This window comes from Lissotriton helveticus, chromosome 4_1 (genome assembly GCF_964261635.1).
Source record: "Lissotriton helveticus chromosome 4_1, aLisHel1.1, whole genome shotgun sequence".
Classification (NCBI taxonomy): domain Eukaryota; kingdom Metazoa; phylum Chordata; class Amphibia; order Caudata; family Salamandridae; genus Lissotriton; species Lissotriton helveticus.
In genome coordinates this window covers 799730309-799752500 of record NC_136063.1, presented here as the reverse complement: position 1 = coordinate 799752500, position 22192 = coordinate 799730309, and the positions used below count along the sequence as shown (strand labels likewise).

Here is a 22192-nt window from a genome sequence, read left to right as displayed (position 1 = left end):
GCAGAGACACGGTGCGTACTCGGGGCACTTCAGGAATCACTTAGGAGTTTAGGAGGCACATTCAGCGACGGCGTCTCAGCGGCACGAGTGTAGGCAGCCCAGCAGCTCGCTTTGAAAGGGGAGGAGAGAGCCCAATGGTCCTGGGGCTCAGTTCAGGGGCCAGCTCACTTCCAGGCCCTTGGAGATCGCTTTGAGCACAAGTTCTTTTTAGAAAATAGCAAGTCTTTTAAAAGGAGCAAGTCTTTGCAAGGTTTCTCCCTCTCCTTTGGCAGCAAGGCAACCACTGCAGGCCAGTCCCCCAGGATAGGGACCGTCTTCTTCCTTCAGCGCTCCTGGTTCCTCCTCCTCAGGCAGAGAGTTTCTTCTTGGTTCACAAGCAGGATCTAATGTTTAGGAGCAGGGCTCCTACTTTAATATACGCAAAATCCTTTGTTCTTGCAGGCCAGGGGGCCTGAGCCTGGTTCAACCCAGTTTTGGAGCACTTTGTTTTCGAGACTTTGCTGCTTCTTTCAGGGTGCAGGGCAGAGACATCAGACGCTCCGCCGGAGGTGGAGCCAGCATTGTGGTGGCAGAGCACAGCCCTATTCAGAGTCAAGGGCCACACCTCCCACCCATCCTGGTGTAATCTCTATTCACCACCTGGCAGCCCAGACTGTCTCCTGGAATTCCCCTGCCCTGTCACTCTCAGAAATCAGACAGCAGATACACATCCTAGCAGAGGTGGGCTGGAATAGTTAGGCAAGCAAAGGCTAACTTTCTAAAAGTAGCGTTTGCAAAAAACAGGATATTAAAATACACTTTACCAAAAGAAGTATTTTATTATTCTGAGTTAAGGCATACTAAACTTGACTTCCCACCATGCTCTCTGAGTCTGTTAAGATTATATAGTGTAATATTTTCAGCAGCCCATTCTGTCCTATGGAGAGCAGGTAGGCTTACAATAGTGAAAAACGAAAATGGCTGTAATTCACTATTAGGACATGCCACACACATCAGGGCTTGTCCTACCTTATGCTTACAATGCACCCTGCCCCTGGGCCTACCATAGGAGTGACTAATATGAAGTTAAGGGAAGGTTTAGGGACTGGCAAGTAGGTGCACTTGCGCAGTCAGCATGAGAGTACCAGACTGCACGCAGGTTCTGCAATGGCAGACCTTAGACACATTTTTCTAGGCCGCTTCTATGGGTGGCACAACCAGTGCTGCAAGCCCACCAGCAGCATTTGTATTCACAAGCCCTGGCACTCCTGGTGCACTTTACTGGGGACTGATAGTAAAACCAAATAAGCCAATCATGGAAACCAATCAATGTATACCTTTTTAGGTCGAGCTCTCTCGACCTATTGCTATTGAGTTGCCTCTGAAGGGAGACAGATCTGTGCACACGCATGGATTTCGCACCGTGGGCGCGCACGCCCAGCTCCCCGGAGCCGTGCACATCTCTTGCTCCAACTGTGCACAGCCAGTCAGCCTTTCAATCGCGCGCGTACACACATGCGCACACATGCACACACATGCACACACATGCGCACACATGCACACACATGCACACACATGCACACACGCACGCACACACATGCACACACGCGCGCACACACACACACGCACACACACGCACACGCACACGCACACACACGCACACGCACACACACACGCACACACGCACACGCACACACACCCCTCCCCCGTACTTACCTGACGATAGTTAGATCTCACCTATTCAGGACTGCAATGGAAGTCCAAAGTGCAATCCCTGAGTGTAGCTTCTCGTTTTTTGTAGCCCCATGCATCCAGAGTAGACTCCCTCTCGTCTCAGCTTCTTACTGGTTTTGGTCGAGCTAGCGCTGGCGATTCCTGTTGGGGTGGGGTGTAAAAAAAAAAGGCGTCAGGAGCTGGCCGCGCGCCGACAAGCGCTGTGAGCGCGTACGGCGCAGCGTCAGCTTCCCTCGCGTTAGCAGATGACCTGTGCACGAGCCAGCCGACAAACGCTGTGAACGCATGCGGCGGCGTGGGCTTGTTAAAAAGTGGTATAAAACTGAAGCACACTGCCCATCTGATCGAGCTCCGAGTTTGAAAGTCCAGCTGCGTGGTGGCCAGGCTCCTTACAGCTCCCTTCTTCCTCTTTGAAACCGAAGTCCCGGAGGCGGCTAAAGCGAGCGAACGGCCGCCGCACATTCCGCGCGTTCCCCTGCCGTGACGTCACGGGGTTTGTTGTGCGCGCTAGGGCCCGGGACACAAAGTATTGCTTGCGCTTCCTGTGGACAGCGCTGTGCAGCAGAGCTTGGAGTCTCTCCTGGTGCTTCCGAGGACTGGACATTTAAACCCGGCAGAAGGCTTTCTCCGCCGCAAGAGCAGGGTTTGTTTAGGAGGTGGAATGTGAGGGGAGCTTCATTCAAACAGGTAAGCCCCGCTTTATTTGCACCAGTGGCCTCTTTTTCAGTGTGGTATCTATGACGCTGTGCTTGTTGTTTGAGAAACACCCTGCGCTGCCGGGTCTGTAGGGTCCACCTGTCTCTTTGTTTGGGAGTCAGACTAGTGTCCCCTCGCTGGGCAGATCTGTGAACTGCTCCTGCAGCAGGGGATATACATCTACCCTTTCTGACTGGTTATTTATGGCCCTTCCTTTTAGTTTGTACACAGCTCTGCAGACATGGATATCGATGCGCGGAAGCAGTAAGCGTGCAACCATTACAGGGCACGTCACTGCTTAAAATCATGAGTTATATAAACTGCAAAATATTGCCCGGCGGCTGCAACAATCCTTAAATACTGCGTGGGTGGCGTACTCTGCTGCACTCCCATACCCATTGTTCAGTTTGAGTGTAACAAATGGTCACACATTTATTTGCAGAGGATAACACCATGCGGGCAAGTGAGGAGACACTGGTTATAAAAGCCAGCTCTCCCCACCATTTGTCTTGAGCTGTGTTTTTTTAATTAGCATCCTGCACTCTGTTTGCCCCCCTCCCACTCCTCTCAAGTGTGTGTACACGCTTTGCGGTATTCAGGACTGTTTGCTTTACAGCGCTGACATGCGCCCACAAGCTACTTCATGACGCTAGCTATTAGAATGTCGTACAATAAGCAGATGTAGCTTCTAGAAGTTTTAAGTTTTTTTAATTATAGCCTTTCCTTTTAGTTTGTACACGGCTTTGCTCTGCAGACTTGGAGATCGATGTGCGGAAGCAGTACATGTGCAGCCATTACAGGGCACGTCACTGCTTAAAATTACGAGTTATATAAACTGCTAAATATTGCAGCTGCAACAATCCTTAAATACTGTGTGGGCGGCGTGCGCAGCTGCACCCCCAACAACCATTGTTCAGTTTGAGTGTAACAAATGGACACACATTTATTTGCAGAGGATAACACGATGCGGGCAAGTGAGGAGACACTGGTTATAAAAGCCAGCTCTCCAAAGTACACAACAGGCAGTGTACTCACTGGACTCTTATCTCTTTCACCAACTGTATACTACCAACCAATGGCAAATCGGCCTTGTGAAGTTGCCAGACTGGGCCACTAATGTTACTGCTATTTTGCCACCAAATAAACACTACCCCAGCTACCTGCAATGAAACGTTTGCAATTTACGTGTTTAGAATGCAGACATTTGGCTCGTTAAGAGCTACACAGGAAACTATTGTAATGTAGCAGGGGGCGGGAGACGGGGGGGGGGGGGGGGGGGTCCCGTGAAGCCTGGTCTCCACTGAGGGCATTCAATGATGGCATGCCGCGTTCATTGAGCTCTGTCTAAGCCCCTGCTGGGACATTTGCGGCTCCTTGCTTTTATCCACCCAGGTTGTCAATTTTATCAGCTTTAAAGGGATTAAAAGCCCCTTCCGCATGTGAAAATAACTGGCGCCGAGCTCTCGCGTTTCGCAGCTATTTCCAACAAACTGCTAATTCAGTCTGACTATTTTATTGACATTTTGGCCATGTTTAGCTCAATATTAAACAAAGACTAGAATGCAGAGGAGAACAACGGGCTGGTTTATCTACTCACAGATTTACCTGGCAGCATTGGGAGCGGTGTTGAAGCATCTTTAATTTTGGCGTGAAAAGAAAATTCTTAGCGGTTAAAAAGATAAAGGCAAAAAGAAGACAGCGCAGACCAGGTGAGATCAAAATGGAGCAAATTAACCGCCTGCTAGGTGACCTTCATGCAGTCTTGTCTTTTTCGACCATCCACCCCGCAGTAAGCATGCTGTGACTTGTGTAGCTACTTTTTCTCCATTATAAACATGGCTTAACCCAGCATGCTCAGTGATACTAGTTTCCATTTCGCCTGCCTCCATTCCCCCTGCTCCTCCATTCCCCCTGCTCCTCCACTCCTTCTGCCTCTCCACACCTCCCTCCACACCCACCTCTTCCTCCACCTCCACTGTCCCCCTCTCTCCCGCCACTCCCCCTCTCTCCCTCCACCTCCACCCCTCCCCTCTCTCTCTTCACCTCCACTGTGCCCCTCTCTCCACCCCCCTCTCGCCACCTCCACTCCCCCTCGCTCTCTCAACCACCACTCCCACCTCTCTCCACCTCTCTCCACCTCTCTCCACCTCCACTCCACCTCCATCCCTCCACCTCCACTCCCCCTCCCCCTACATCTCCACTCCCCCTCTCTCCCTCCAACCCCCTCCCTCCAGCTCATTCCCCCTCCCTGCACCTCCACTCCCCCCTCCCTGCACCTCTACTTCTGCCTCTCTGCACCTCTACTTCTGCCTCTCTGCACCTCTACTCCCCTCTCTCTCCAATCCCACCCTCCACCTCTACTCCCTCCACTCCCCTTTCCCTTCTCTCCACCTCCACTCCCCTCTACACCTCCGCTCCCACCACAACCTCCACTCCCACCTCCACCTCCACTCCCTTCTCCCTCCCTATACCTCCTCTCCTTTTCCGTCTACTTCCACTCCCACCTCCACTCCCTCTACCCTCATCCACCTCCCTCCCCTCCCTCCAGCTCATTCCCCCTCCCTGCACCTCCACTCCCCCCTCCCTGCACCTCTACTTCTGCCTCTCTGCACCTCTACTTCTGCCTCTCTGCACCTCTACTCCCCTCTCTCTCCAATCCCAACCTCCACCTCTACTCCCTCCACCTCCAATCCCCCTCTCCACCTCCACTCCCACCACCACCTCCACTCCCCCTTCTTCCCTGCACCTTTACTCCCACCTCCACCTCCACTCCCTCCTCCCTCCCTGTACCTCCTCACCCCCTCTCTCCTCTTCCGCTCCAACCTCACTTCACCTCCACTCTCCCACCACCTCTACTCTCCCACCACCTCCACTCTCCCACCACCTCCACTCTCCCACCACCTCCACTCTCCCACCTCCACTCCCTCCACCTCCCTCACTCACTCCCTCCCTCCACCTCCACCTCCTCTCCCCTCTACCCCCACCCCCTCCCTCCCTGCACCTCCACTCACCTCCTCCCTCCCTTCCTTGCATAAGCAAAAGAACTAGAACACATTTTTGGTGTTAATTGTGTTTTTTATTAGGATACTTCAGTTGTATATATTGTTTTCTAGGTAATATATAATCAATCAGTCATTTCTAAAGCGCACTACATACCCATGAGGGTCTCAAGGCGCTGGGGGGGGGGGGCGCTACTGATCAAACAGCCAGGTCTTGAGTATCCTCCTGAAGGTCAGCAGGTCTTAGGTCTGTCGAAGGCTCAGTGGGAGGGTGTTCCATGTCTTGGCGGCGAGGTGGGAGAAGGATCTCCTGCCGGCGGTTGTTCTTCGGATGCGCGGGACGGTGGCGAGTAAGAGGTCGGCGGAGCATAGCTGACGGTTCGGGATGTGGAAGGAGAGCCGTCTGTTGAGGTAGGCTGGGCCGGTCTTGTGGAGTGCCTTGTGTGCGTGGATGAGGAGCTTGAAGGATATACTCTTGTTGACAGGGAGCCAGTGCAGGTTTCTCAGGTGGGGGGTGATGTAACCGTGGCGTGGTACATAGAGGATCAGTCGTGTCGATGCGTTTTGGATGTGTTGTAGTCGTTTGATGAGCTTGGTCGGTATATAAGGTGACACGTGGTTATAACAATTTTTTAATTATAACTTATGTCTTTTAAACATGCTGCACAACATTCACAATGCTCTGCAACACATATTTAAAATGTTACCAAAGCCAATAGCTTTCGCTAAACTCTTATAAGGCCCCAAAGGCGAGACCTATTGGCTATGTCAATGCTTGTTTATAGGGAGCACTTGCACTGTGGCACTGATTGGCAGTGGCACAGTGCCCTGAGCAGCTCACACCAGCAAAACATATGAGGCACATCAGCAAAAAGTGGAAGGGAGTCTCACGCCAAGGTGCCAGGTCTAACAGGGAACATCCTTACCCCTATTGTTACACTGTTTTTTAATTCCACCCATTGGAGATACCCATTAATATAATATTCCCCATATGAGATGGTTTTAATGCACTTTTGATATTATTTTTGCTCTCTGCCCCTCACTCATACACAACATTGGAGTGAAAACACCTCTCTCCTCTCCTGAGGGAAGGTTGTAGCCCACACAGCGCACCGTGCGTGCACTGTGTGCTAGAGGGAACCCAATGATGAAGCATGTCATCCAAGTGGTGAGTGAGGTTTCTCGTCTTTAACAAGCAAATGCTCATTTTCCCTAGCTTTTTTTAGTTTGGTTTGTGAACACCCATATTCACATTCTAGTTAATAAACCATTAGGTTATCTTTTGTGAGTACTATATAGTGGAGTGGTACCGTGGATAGTGGTAATTCCTCCAATAGAGAACTTGTTGTGAGATAATACCGGACTAGGCAATGGCATACCCGTGATCAAGGTCTCCGCAAGACCAAAATGCTTAGGGGCCATCGTGACCTGCTTTTTCACAATAAAATAAAATTAATTCCACATACCCATGAGTGCGACCCATGTTTACAGTAGTAAACATGTTGAATGGATATATATATATATATATATATATATATATATATATATATATATATATATATATATATATATATATATATATATATATATATATATATATATATATATATATATATATATAGAGACAGAGAGACAGAGAGACAGACAGAGAGAGACAGAGAGAGACAGAGAGAGACAGAGAGAGACAGAGAGAGACAGAGAGAGACAGAGAGAGAGAGACAGAGAGAGAGAGATATATAAATATATATATATATTTCGAGGCATATGAGCTGCAGATTGCACACTGTGCATAGATGGCCACCTAGTGTTGGGCCCGGATGTTTGCAGTTTGTTTTTCCTGTAGAGAGTCTTTGGAAGTCACGGGATAGGTGACACTGCGCATGGGCATCGGCTCCATCCCCAGATTGTTTTTTTCCGCCACCGGGTTCGGATGTGGTTCCAGCGCTCCGTGTTAGAACCGATTAACCGTCGACGCGCAATCTTCATCGGCATCAAGAAAATACTCTACAAGGCGTTTTCCAGTCGACATAACTCTTCGACTCCAAGGACGCCCATTCCGGTTGTCGAATACGGCCTTCGGACCCAACTAGGCCTCGACTCCAGCTAATGGAAATGACGCCATTTAAAATGTGTCCTCAATGTGGGTCGGAGTTTCCCCACACTGACCGCCACGAGGTCTGTAACCTCTGCCTCTCTCCGGAGCACGAGGCCAAGGACTGTTCTGCCCGCTCCAATAAGACTATCGGGGACCGGAGAGCCAGACGAACAATGGCTCAAAGATCTTCGGCTCCGGTTCCGGACGACATTTTCCAAGAAGGCGTCGACGTCCCAAAAGAACACGACGTCGACAGCGAATCGGAGGCAGAAGATTAAGATGTCAAGGACCTGACTCCAGCGCAGCGGGTCGTAAGTAAGATCGTCGACCCCCACACTTCCTCGACACCCACAAAAAAGGCTACGGTCACACCCCCGCCCTCTGGCTCGGGTACATACCGAGACAATACGTCGACGGCCCCACCTTCGGGCTCAGCCAAGAAGTCGATAAGGCCTTCGGGAGACTCTGGCTCGAGTCGACCCCCGCTCGGTGCCGGCACACAATTACCGGCACCGAAAAAAACATCTACTACCGCACCGAAGCCATCGGCGCCGAAACACCCAGTTCCCTCGGCACCCAAGCCAACTTCGGAGCAACCGAAAGCTTCTGTCACCAAAAAACCCCCGGAGCCGAAGCACCCATCGCAACCGAAAAAAGTGTTGGACTCGAAAAAACACCCAGAACCGAAAAAGCCTTAGGATCCGAAAAAGACACAGGCTTCCCCCTTGAAAGATAAAAGGTCAAAAGAAGCTGTACCGGCGCCGAAACGTCCTTCCACGCTGACAGGCCAAACTCCTGAAAAAGACTTGTTTGCTCCAGATCCAAAGCAAAAGACTCTTGTTAAAGACCCAAAGACTGGTCGATTTACACTATCAAAGAAACGACCACCAGAGGCGCCTGCACCAGCTCCAGCCCCAAAGAGGAAAAAGGACATGGCTACCTCGCCTATGCATGTACCTCACCCAGCTCCTGCACCCACTCCTCCACCCCATATTTCACCATCTCTCTCCCCTGTACCATCTAGCACACATGGGGATAATGGGATGATGAATCAGACACAGGGGCTTATCCTCAAGAGCCAGTTGATCCCCCAGACTCGCCTGACCCATGGGTAGATTACAATACACCGGACGTCCCACACGTCCCACAAGACTATATATACACCCGTCTAGGCCTTCACCACCCGAAGACACCATGGGGTTCAACCAGTTACTAATCAGAGCAGCACAATACCATGGGGTAGACATGCACTCAGATGCAGTAGAGGAAGTCTTCCTCCTGGACACATTTGACACTGCACAACGATCTTCAACAATTTTGCCAATGCTCAAAGGGGTGGTTAAACATGCCCCTGAGGTTTTTAAAGACCCTGTCAGGACTAGAGTCATACACCAAAGAGTGGAAAAAGTACAAAGCTGCACCATCTGACCCAGCATATATAAAGGGACCAGTTCCCCTAGAATCTCTAGTCGTATCCAACGCACGAAAGAGGGCTAACTCTCAGACATCAGGAGAAGCTCACCCACCTGACAAGAAGTCTAAACTCCTTGATGCGTCCGGGAAAAGAACAGCCTTACAAGCAGCAAACATGTGGCCCATTGCTAACACGCAAGCTTTACTAGCCAGATACGACAGAGCACACTATGATGAGCTCGAGGACATAATGCAACATCTCCCTGATCAATTTAAGGATAGAGCTAGTGAGCTAATTCAAGAAGGCAAAATTATTACTAACACGTCTATCCGCTGCGCACTAGATGCAGCAGACACAGCCTCAAGAGTAGTCAATACTAGCGTCCTGCTGCACAGGCATGCTTTGCTGTGTATATCAGGCTTTAAGCCAGAAGTCCAAAGTGCCATACTCAATAGGCCATTCGATGAGCAATACTTATTTGGCCCTGAGGTAGATGTCTCACTCTAAAAAAATGAAGAAAGACACGGACACAGCAAAGTCTATGGGAGCACTGCAGTCGCAGTCCCCCAGACGTTCTTTTCGTCGCTCCACATATAGAGGTGCGAGCAGAGGGTACTCATCAGATACACCATCCACAGGTTATAAAAGCCCCACTCAGTCTACCTACGGTAAGGGCTATCAAAGGGGAGGTTACCGCGGTAACAACAACAAAGGCAGAGGCAAGAATAACAACTCCCGCTCTGCCTCCACCCCTACCCAATGACTCCCCTCCCCCCGCCCCATTCCACTCCTGTCGGGGGAAGGATACAGCAACACCTGTCAGCCTGGGAGGACATCACATCAGACAGGTGGGTGCTTCAAATAATTCAGTCCGGTTACTGTCTAGAACGAACATCTACCCCCCCAAACATACCACCCAAACATCGTCCAATGTCACAAGATCATTTAACTCTGCTCAAACAAGAAGTACTTTCTCTACTGCAGAAAAATGCAATAGAGATAGTTCCAAAACATCAACGGAACAAGGGAGTATATTCCCTGTACTTTTTTATTCCAAAAAAGGATGGATCTCTGAGATCCATTCTAGACCTCAGACCTCTCAACCCTTACATACAATCAGATCACTTCCATATGGTCACACTTCAGCAAGTCCTCCCACTCCTGTTACAGGCCAACTTTCTGGTCACACTAGATCTCAAAGACACCTACTTTCAAATTCCAATTCATCAGGCGCACAAAAAGTATCTAAGATTTGTGCTGGAAGGACAGCACTACCAGTTCAAAGGTACTCCCATTCGGAGTAACCACAGCGCCAAGAGTGTTCACCAAATGTCTAGCAGTGGTGGCAGCAAACCTAAGAAGACAGCACATACACGTCTTCCCATATTTAGACGACCCACTCATAAAGGCACAGTCATACAACCAATGTGTACAACACGCTCACAATACAATACTGTTACTTCACAACTTAGGCTTCACAGTAAATTACACCAAGTCACATCTGCTACCGTCTTACACACAACAGTACCTAGGAGCTACAATCAATACTCAACTAGCACAAGCTTATCCCTCTCCAGCAAGGATAACAAGTGTGCAAACGCTCCTAACAAAGTTCAAATCACAACACTCGCTTCCAGCTCGAGTGTTTATGCAACTCATAGGGATGATGGCATCTTGCATATTCATAGTACCTCACACAAGACTGCAAATGCGTCCGCTTCAAGAATGTCTAGCAGGTCAATGGAACCAGGCTCAGGGTCAGTTAACAGACCTAGTGTTGGTAGACAGTCGGACTCATCGCTCTCTGCAATGGTGGAACACAAAAAACCTATCAAAGGGCCCACTGTTCCTAGAGCCAGTTCCACAAATTACACTAACAGCAGACGCATCGCTCTCCTGCTGGGGAGCCCACTTACTGCATCACACCAGGCAGGGAAAGTGGACACCAATGCAAAAACTACTCCACATCAACCATCTAGAGCTATTAGCTGTGTTTCTTGCTCTAAAAGCATTCCAAAGACAAGTGGTAAACAAGACTGTTTTAGTCCACACAGGCAATATGACAGCCGTGTATTACGTAAACAAACAGGTAGGGACACACTCTCTGCTGCTCTCTCAACTAGCTCGGCAGATATGGAGGTGGGCTATACCTCAGAACATCTTTCTAATAGCCCAACACGTGCCGGGGGTTCAGAACACCATGGCAGATCTGTTAAGTCGGCAGACCCAGCAGATGCACGAATGGGAACTTCATCCACAAGTTCTTCATCTGTTCTCTCAGATGTGGGGTCAACCTCAGATAGACCTCTTCGCCACCCACGACAACGCAAAATGCCCACACTTCGCCGCCAGATACCCACACCCATTACCCAAAGGCAATGCGATATGGATGAACTGGTCAGGACTATTTGCATACGCTTTTCCTCCTCTACCAATGATTCCTTTACTAGTATGCAAGATGCAGAAACACTCGCTAACGCTTATACTAGTAGCTCCAACGTGGCCCAGACAACCGTGGTACACTACACTGCTACAGCTATCTGTCGTACCACACCAAAAACTAAACCTATCTCCACATCTTTTAACCCAGAACCATGGAGAGATCAGGCACCCGGCCCCAGCTCAGCTCAACCTTGCGATCTGGCTCCTGAAGTCATAGAGTTTGGCTATCTTAAACTCCCTCAAGAATGTATGAATATTATCAAGGAGGCAAGGTGTCCCACCACCAGAGCATGTTATGCTGCTAAGTGGAAACGCTTTGCGATATACTGCCACACCAACAAATTAAATCCATTGGATGTATCCATTCAACACATTATAGGCTACTTACTACATCTTCAAAAGTGTAATTTAGCCTACACATCTATCAGGTTGCACCTAGCTGCCATTGCAGCTTACTTACAATACAGACAGCACCTGTCTCTCTTCAGAGTGCCAGCCATTAAAGCTTTTATGGAGGGTCTCAAAAGAATAATACCTCCAAGAATGCCACCTTCACCAGTGTGGAACTTAAACATAGTACTCACACGCCGCATGGGACCTCCATTTAAACCCTTACTTAAATGCGAATTGCAATTTCTCACATGGAAAGTGGCTTTCCTAGTAGCCATTACTTCCTTAAGAAGAGTAAGTGAAATGCAAGCATTTACCATCCAGGAACCTTTTCTGCAAATGCATCACAATAAGGTGGTTCTTCGTACAAACCCTAAATTCCTACCAAAGGTAATTTCACCGTTCCATCTAAACCAATTTGTGGAACTGCCAGTTTTCTTCTCGCAGCCACAAACAGTCGCAGAAAGAGCTCTGCACACCTTAGATGTCAAAAGAGCATTACTATACTATATAGAGAGAACACAAAGCTTCAGGAAAACAAAACAGCTTTGTGTATCCTTTTCACCACCACATAAAGGCAACCCAATATCAAAAACGGGTATTGCCAGGTGGATCGTTAAGTTTATCCAAATATGTTGTCAGAAAGCTAAGCGTACACTGACAATTCCTCCAAGAGCCTATTCAACAAGAAAATAGGGGCTTCCATGGCATTCCTTGGGAACATTCCCTTAGAAGACATCTGCAAAGCAGCTACATGGCTTACACCGCACACCTTCACAAAACACTATTGTGTAGATGTGCAAACAAAACAACAAGCTACTGTAGGCCAAGCTGTACTTAAAACACTATTTCAAACGACTGCAACAGATACAGGTGGTCACCGCTAGTGTGGGTACTGCTATATAATCTATGCACAGTGTGCAATCTGCAGCTCATATGCCTCGAACGGAAAATGCTACTTACCAGTATACATCTGTTCTTGGCATGTAGAGCTGCAGAGTTGCACACGCCCACCCGCCTCCCCGGCTACTTTTATCTGTTCCAGTGTTATTGACATTAGATACAAACACACATGGTCATCACTATCTCTTAGCTCCATCACTTCCCTAATGGCGAAAAACTGGAGATGGAGCCGATGCCCATGCACAGTATCACCCAAGGGATGAGTCACCTATCCCGTGACTTCCAAAGACTCTGTACAAGAAAAACAAACTGCAAACATCCGGGCCGAACACTAGGTGGCCATCTATGCACAGTGTGCAACTCTGCAGCTCTACATGCCAAGAACAGATGCATACTGCTAAGTAGCATTTTATATATATATATATATATATATATATATATATATATATATATATATATATATATATATATATATATATATATATATATATATATATATATATATATATATATATATATATATATATATATATATATATATATATATATATATATATATATATATATATTCTCCCTCTCCCTGGGGTGGGCTAGGGGGATGCATGTGTTCGAGGCATGTGGGCTGCTAAATTCATATCTAGTGCATAGATCGCCGCCTAGTGTTGGGTCCGGATGATTGCACATTGTTGTCCTGGAAGAGTCTTCGAAGTATCACGAGATAGGTGGCTCCTCCCCTGGACTACAGTGCGCATGGGCATCGGCTCCATCCCCAGATTGTTTTTTTCCGCCATTGGGTTCGGATGTGGTTCTCGACGTCTCCGTGTCGGAACCGATAAACTTTGTTCTTAAGGCCAAAAGGCCTTCGTTACCAGCGTCGGTATTGTTTGCGCACGGTCTCGAGCGTCGTCCGACTCTCTGAGCCGGAAATCTACGGAGTATAGTTACTCTTCGCACTTCGAGGCCCTCTCGTCGCAGCAAGACACGACGACCTTAACATGGAGCGAAGCCCGTTTAAGTTCTGCCCCGTCTGTGGATCCAAATATCCACACATCGATGTGCATCCGGTCTGTAATAAATGCCTGTCACCGGACCACAACGAAGACGACTGCATGGCCTGCTCAAAATTCAGGTCGAAGAAGACGCTCAAGCATCGGCGCGCGGCGCGCCTCGAGGCCCAGCGAGCGACACCGGCACCCGACAACATATTCGACGACCCTGCGGAGGAAGGCGGTAGCCATCACCTCCAAATTTCGCCACCGTCGACGGAGGTCCAGTCCGATCCCGAGGAACAGGTCGAAGGACAGGACCAGGACATTGAATACGTCGAGGAGGTAGGGGACGACGAAGAAGTTTTTGGGGCCGCGGAAGATAGCTCAGAGGAAGAGCTATGCCCCGACGTCTATATTACACAGGCTCAGGTCACGGGATCGCCACTCGGCCTTACCCACGACCCTGCACCGCTATCCCCGGCCCCGCATTCTAGCCCGGCCACGGACACTCAAGCGGAGCCGCCATCCAACGTATCGAAACCGAAACCGAAGACAACACCCAAGATGGCCGACGTCCAGGCAAACTCTAAACCGAAACCAGCGGATTCGACAACACCTAAAATGGCCGACGTCCAGCAGAAAACGAAACTGAAACTAACGGACTCGACAACATCTAAGATGGCCGACGTCCCACAAAAAATATCAAAGCCTGCTCCTTCATCGACTCCGTCCACCTCCGCTCCACAGAAGTCGAAGAAGGTTATCGAGCCAACAGCGCCGCAGAAGGTGCACAAGGACTCCTCCTCCAAGAAGGCCGTCCGTCAAGAGTCGGCCTCTGTTGCTCCGGCACGGACGTCGAAGTCTGTTCACACGCCTTCAGACGCTCCTACGGCGCCGTCAACTAAACGCCCTGTCGAACATAAATCGACTACAGGCCACGACCCAAAGGCCGCAGCCACTACGCATCGGCACAAAGATGTCGGAAATGCAGCATCGGCATCGGCGCCAAAGCCTACAACGGAGCCGCGCCACGTTGCAGCTGAAGAATCGTCGACGCAAATACCGTCGACACCAAGGGACTCCGACGCCACCGGACACCGAACGTCGGCTTCGACACCCTCCGCCTCCTTCACTAAACAAGTCACCGACTCCCTGAAACGGATTCGAGACAAGACTTTGTCGGCGGCTCCCACGCCATCGGCTCCGAAAGAGGTTGACACTCCTCAAAAGTCATCAACCAAGCTTATTTACACTCTTCCACCAAAGGTGCCACCAAAGGCATTTGCACCTAAATCGGTGCCAAAGACTTCGGCTCCTTCGACGCTTCAAGCCTCGGAACAAGACTCTGAGCATTACATCAATGCCCAAACAGGGAAACTGACCCTTTTACAAAAGGAAGATCACTTCCCAACCACTGGAATCCTATGTTATTCCACTGAAGAAAAAGAAGCCAGCACAGGACATTCCTGCCCTTATTGAGCCTATCCTACCACCACCCAGAAGAAGTCCATCACCTTCCCCAAACCAATCAGGGGGAGAGGATGATGAGGAAGACGACCAATACAATTTCCCAGTGGACAATGACCCTGATGTTCAGCAGGACACATATGACGACACTGGGGACCAAGGTAGCCAGCAGGTGGTACAAGATCCACAAGGTTTTGGGCCACGTACATCTCCAACGGAGGATTCTGCAGCATTTAATGCTTTAATCGAACGGGCAGCGGGAAATCATAATGTGGACATGCATGCTGACCCGGTGGAGGAAGATTTCCTGTTTGACACTTTCTCTGTCTCAGAAAGAACAGTAAAAATTCTTCCTATGCTCAAAGGTGTCCTTAAACATGCCCCAGAGATCTTTAAGGAACCAACCAGGGCAAGAGTGGTGAACCCACGTATCGAGAAAAAATACAGGCCAGCACCTGGAGATCCTGCATATATTAGAGGACAGTTGCCTCTAGACTCGTTGGTGGTCGCCAATGCCCGCAAAAGGGCAAACTCCCAAACTACGGGTGAAGCTCCTCCCCCTGACAAGGAGTCGAAAGTGCTTGAGGCATCTGGCAAAAGGATGGCTGCGCAGGCTGCCAATGTATGGCGTATAGCGAACACACAGGCACTGTTGGCGCGTTATGATAGGGCGCATTACGACACCCTAGAACAGCTCCTTCAACATCTACCTGATGAGTATAAAGAAGCAGCAGAAATGCTCATACAAGAGGGAAAGCTTATATCAAACGCTGCAATAAAATGTGCACTTGATGTGGCTGACACAGCGGCTAGGGGAATTAACACTAGCGTCATGCTGAGGCGACAAGCTTGGCTTCGTATATCTGGATTTAAGCCTGACATCCAAACTACTATCCTCAACCAGCCCGTCAATCCTGACAGACTGTTTGGCCCAGATGTAGACACCACACTTGAAAAGATTAAGAAAGACAACGAGACTGCTAAGTCCATGGGGGCACTTCAGTCACAACAGTTCAGGGGCGGCACTTTTCGTCGCTCAGGAGCACGTGGTGTTACCAGAGGACACTTGGGTCAACAATCACAATTTTCAAAGGGAACTGCACAATCCTCCTACCCCAAGCAGGGTAGAGGAGGATACAGAGGTAACAGTGCCAAGGGCAGGGGCAGAGGAAACAACAACTCACGTTCCTCTTCCTCCAATAAACAGTGACTCTCTGTCACTGCCCCCCGACCATCCAACACCTGTCGGGGGGGAGACTCCAGCAGTTCCTGCCAGTCTGGACATCCATCACTACAGACAGGTGGGTGCGAAAACTTATCCAATACGGTTACTGTTTGGAGTTAACGTCCACTCCTCCCAACATTCCCCCAAGGCACCGTCCTATGTCGGCAGAGCACTTGCACTTATTGCAGCAGGAAGTCTTGGTGATGCTGCAAAAAGGTGCAATCGAGCTCGTACCAGTGGAAGAGGAAGGCACAGGAGTCTATTCCCTGTACTTCCTCATCCCAAAAAAGGACGGATCCCTCAGACCTATTCTGGATCTACGCCCCCTCAACATGTACATACTGTCAGAACATTTTCACATGCTGACACTGCAACAAATTCTACCCCTGCTAAATCAAGGGGACTTCCTAGCAACCTTAGACCTCAAGGATGCTTATTTCCACATCCCACTCCACCCATCCCACAGACGGTACCTCCGGTTCACCATTCAAAACAGGCACTATCAGTTCAAAGTCCTACCCTTCGGGGTAACTACTGCCCCCAGAGTGTTTACAAAGTGTCTGGCGACAGTGGCGGCGCACCTCAGAAGGCAGAACATACACGTCTACCCGTACCTAGACGACTGGCTTGTTCAAGCAAAGTCGGAACAACAGTGCGCCGCGGACATGTCCCACACTATTCAACTCCTGCACAGTCTGGGGTTCTCGCTCAACTACCCAAAGTCGCACCTTCAACCAGCCCATGTGCGGCAGTATCTGGGCGCGACAATAAACACCCTGACTGCTATGGCTCAGCCAAACCCAGCCAGGATCAACAGCATTCAGTCACTGATCCAGAGGTTCAGACCGCAACACTCCCTGCCAGCGAGAGTGTTCATGCAGTTGATAGGCATGATGGCCTCCTGCATTTTCATAGTCCCGCACGCGAGGTTGCACATGCGTCCTCTCCAAGAATGCTTGGCGAATCAGTGGACACAGGCTCGGGGACAACTGACGGACCTAGTGTTGGTGACCGGTCGGGCATACAACTCTCTGCATTGGTGGAATCCACACAACCTTTGCAAGGGACGACCGTTCCAAGAGCCTGTGCCACAGATTATCCTGACAACGGACGCATCTCTCCAAGGGTGGGGAGCTCATGTGCTCCACTACACGGTGCAGGGACTGTGGTCCACACAACAACAGAAGTTGCACATCAGCTACCTGGAATTGATGGCAATCTTCATGGCGATGAAGTCCTTCAAGGTACATTTGTGCAACAAAGTCGTGTTGATCCGGACGGACAACATGACAGCCATGTACTACATCCAAAAACAGGGAGGTACTCACTCACCACAGCTGTCTCATCTGGCTCAGAGCATGTGGAAGTGGGCCATTCAGAGGAACATTTTCCTCATGGCGGAACACCTCCCCGGCAAGGACAATCAGATGGCGGATCTGCTCAGCAGATACAGCCATCAAATGCACGAGTGGGAGATACATCCATCAGTACTCCACCCGTACTTCCAGCAGTGGGGTCATCCAGAGATAGACCTGTTTGCCACAAGGGAAAACGCAAAATGCCAAAGCTTTGCCGCCAGGTTCCCTCACCCGGAATCGCAGGGGAATGCGATATGGATGAACTGGTCAGGCAAATTTGCGTACGCTTTTCCCCCAGCGCCTCTCATTCCGCTGGTGGCAAAAAAGCTAAAGCAACACTCGGTGACTCTCATCCTGGTTGCTCCAACATGGGCACGCCAACCATGGTACACCACGTTTCTGGAACTTTCCGTGGTACCGCATCAAAGGCTGCATCTCACACCCAGCCTCTTGACGCAGAACCATGGCGACATTCAGCATCCAGATCCGCAACAGCTCAATCTGGCGATCTGGCTCCTGAGGTCTTGGAATTTGGCTACCTCAACCTGCCTCCTGAATGCATGGCCATCATCCGGGAGGCACGGAAGCCCACGACCAGAGCTTGCTATGCTGCAAAATGGAAGCGATTTGTCATTTACTGTACAGACAACAATATCAACCCGCTAGATGCATCCATTCCTAACATCATCTGCTATTTGTTACATCTTTACAAATGCAATCTAGCGTACGCTTCCATTCGGATCCATCTATCCGCCATAGCGGCTTATCTCCAGAATAGGCAGCACCTCTCTGTTTTCAGGGTGCCTGCCATTAAAGCCTTCCTAGAGGGGCTGAAACGAGTCATTCCTCCTAGAACTCCACCAGCTCCTGTGTGGAACCTCAATGTGGTCCTCACTAGGCTGATGGGCCCACCTTTCGAGCCACTGCACTCATGCGACCTTCAGTTTCTAACGTGGAAGGTGGCTTTTCTCGTTGCTATCACGTCGCTCAGATGTGTTAGTGAGCTGCAAGCGCTCACTGTCCAAGAGCCATTCATCCAAATACATTCTAACAGGGTGGTGCTCCGCACTAACCCCAAATTCCTTCCAAAGGTGGTGTCACAGTTTCATATCAACCAAACTATTGACCTGCCTGCATTTTTCCAAAACCCACAAACGGTAGCAGAAAGAATGCTTCATACATTAGACGTTAGGAGGGCGCTAATGTACTACATTGACAGAACACAACCCTTTAGGAAGACACAACAACTTTTTGTTGCCTTCTCCGCACAACACAAAGGCAACCCCATTTCCAAAGCAGGAATAGCCAGATGGATTGTTAAATGCATTCAAATCTGTTATCAAAGTGCTAAACGCACTTTAACAATACCCCCAAGAGCGCACTCCACACGCAAATTGGGGGCCTCCATGGCTGTCCTGGGGAACATTCCTTTAGAAGACATTTGTAGAGCAGCCACATGGTCTACACCACACACATTTACCAAGCATTACTGCGTAGATGTGCATTCCAAACAGCAAGCAGCTGTGGGACAGGCTGTTCTCAAGACACTTTTTCAAGCTTCTGCAGCTGGCACGGGCAACCGCCCTTAATGGAGGGACTGCTGTGTATTCTATGCACTAGATATGAATTTAGCAGCCCACATGCCTCGAACTGAATATGCTACTTACCAGTATGCATCTGTTCTTGGCATGTAGGGCTGCTAACATTCATATCGCCCGCCCTCCTCCCCGGTGCCCGTAGCGGCTGCAGACACTCTCTTGCATTCATCATTAGCATGGACATCCTTTACACTATTTCACTCCATCTCTGCCACAATGGCTAAAAACAATCTGGGGATGGAGCCGATGCCCATGCGCACTGTAGTCCAGGGGAGGAGCCACCTATCTCGTGATACTTCGAAGACTCTTCCAGGACAACAATGTGCAATCATCCCGACCCAACACTAGGCGGCGATCTATGCACTAGATATGAATGTTAGCAGCCCTACATGCCAAGAACAGATGCATACTGGTAAGTAGCATATTCATTATTTTTTGGGAAGGGAGCACGTGGCTTTACTCCCCAAACCGTTTTCGGCCCCAAAGTATTTTGTAAGACGAGTGGGGTGTGACCTCCACCCATCTTGAGCCTCTTTCCTGCATCCCCAGGGGGCCCAATTTAATTAATTATGGGATGGGTCGTGCCACACCCCTCCTGAGCCGTTTACGAACACGGGAACCCCATAATGTATTTATTAAGTGTAGGGGACACCATCGCCCAGGGCTGCTAGTTTAAAAAGGGGGGGGTCACAACCCTCTCCCAGAGCCATTGATGGCCCTGGTGGACACATTCCTCCCTAGGGGCCGGCTCTTATGCGATGTCCCGAGGACACGCCCTGGCGCAAGCAGGGAATTTTGCTCCCGCCTGGCGTGAGCATTTTTAACACTCCTGGCAAACTAGAGCAACCACAAAGTCTACTCCCAGCAGGTGGGCGCTTTAAAAATCAAGAAATTGCTCCCGCCCGAAGGGAGCAGTATAAATAGCTTCTCCCTGTTGGTGGGAGCAGTGCCGGCTCACTCAACATGCAGTGAGCTGGCTGGGATCGCGGGTCCTGGGGCTTTCCACAGAGCAAGCCCCATGTGTATGTTTGGTGTCCACCTTGAACTAATGCGGGCCCTGGAGGATGGGGTTCCCAGGGCCATAATATTCTCTGGGATGGGTGCAGGGTGTCTAGGCTCTGTTATCAACCCCCTGCCGCATACAACCGAAGGCCCTTCGCAGCATGGGGTTGGCTGCCTTTGGTAGAGGGTGTTGGCCACAGGCCAAGTCGTGTGGGGTTGGCTGCATGCAGGGGCTTGGCTGCAGGGCAGACCCATAGCCAACCACACAACCCCTTTGGCCGTGCTCAGCGGGAGGTTGGTTTTGCATTTGATAAAAAATTATTACTTTGTGTTTTAAAAAAATAACCCTAGAAGTTTACTGAAAAAAAAGGTGAAATTTTTAGTAACAACGTAACTTATCTGAGAGACTACTAGCTGCAGATTCCTTAACGTAGAATTATCCCCAGGCATGAGACTGGACCCGGAAAACTTTCTTGCCCAGCATCTCTGCGCACCGGGGGTGAGGCGACTACGCCCCGACGCAGGCGTGACGTCAGCGGGGTCACATAAGCCCCACCCTGGCTCCTTCTTTTCCACGTGCAGCGTGGACCCGAATCTTGCAGGTGCGATCCTCTTATTGTTGGGTTTGGTGTGGCTTGCGTTACGCCCCGGTATGTCCTTCTCCTGGATCGCTGTGTCGCTAGTCTGGCCTGGCCTGCTGTCTGCGGCATTGTGTTGTACCGGTTTTTGCACTGCTGTCCGCCCTGGTCCTCTGACTAGCTTTGGGTTCTGATGGACGGCTTGGGCCGTCCCCCGTCCTTCCTTTCTTTCTCCACTTAATTCGTGGCTCACTGTGCGCTGGCCCCGCCCTTGGGGCGTGCTCTGGGCCTTCCTGGCCTTTACCTTCGGTTGGCATCTAGCTTGTCCTGGGTGCACAGTCCGTGGGGTTGTCCGCTGCTGGCTGTATATGCCAGTACTGGCCTATTGTTCTACTACACCATTGTGTCTTTCTTCTTCCGTCTGAATTTCTAGAGATGCGGTCCTCCTGCCTTGTCAGCTGCTTGAGGCTGGGGTGTGTTTGGCTCTTTCAGCCTCTGTGTAGGGGCTTCTTCTGGTGGGCCCTACCTCCGGTTCTACCTCTCCTCCCTAGCGGTTGAGGTATGATTTGTGTTCCTTGAGGCCTTGGCGAGCACTGTCTGCCCCTGTGGGGTGTTGGGCAGTTCTCCCTTGGTGGGGCTTAGGATATCCTGGCCTTCCCTTCTTGTCCCTGTGGCATGCCCCATGTTGGGACCCTGTGTCTCTCCTCGTGGGGAGGCTCTCTCGCAGGCCCTCCTCCCTTTGGGGTATGGCTAGGGTATCTATTCTACGTTAAGGAATCTGCGGCTAGTAGTCTCTAGCAGATGTACAAGTTACTTAGGATTCTAGCCGCAGACTCCTTCACGACTCACCCTTCCTACCCGTTCTGCGAGGACCCTCTGCTTGTGTTTCTGGGGTCGCCTACCTCTGGGTGACTTGTCATTGTGGGTGTCCTCTTCATGTTCTTCTGCTCAGGCATCCCTCCAGCTGTGTTTTCTCCTGCGCGAGGGCCTACTTTTGCTCTTCCTTTCTGTTGTTAGCGTTTCTGATCCCCACCTGCTCCTCTCGTTGGAGGTTCTTTATCTGTCCTTGGCATCCTCCTCCTTTCAGGAGTGTGAGAAGTTGGCCTGATGTGCAGTGCTCACTATTCTAGTGATCACTATATATCAGTCCAAACAACCCTTATTGATGATTGGTTGTAAGTCAACCTTATAGACCAGCTATCCTAGTAGCATGGATACGAGCAGTCTAAGGCTAAGACTCTAGAGGGCGTGTTAAGCCAGCTGTTTTACCATCACATTACCCCTTGAACACCCAGTGAAAGGACACCACACAAGTTGTTATGA

The 22192-nt window shown here is 50.1% G+C and overlaps 1 protein-coding gene across 2 annotated transcripts in view; it reads left to right on the top strand.

Moving 5' to 3' along the window:
* Positions 1–22192, top strand: part of THOC1 (THO complex subunit 1) — a 334223-nt gene that overhangs the window by 246572 nt on the left and 65459 nt on the right. The window lies entirely within an intron of this gene.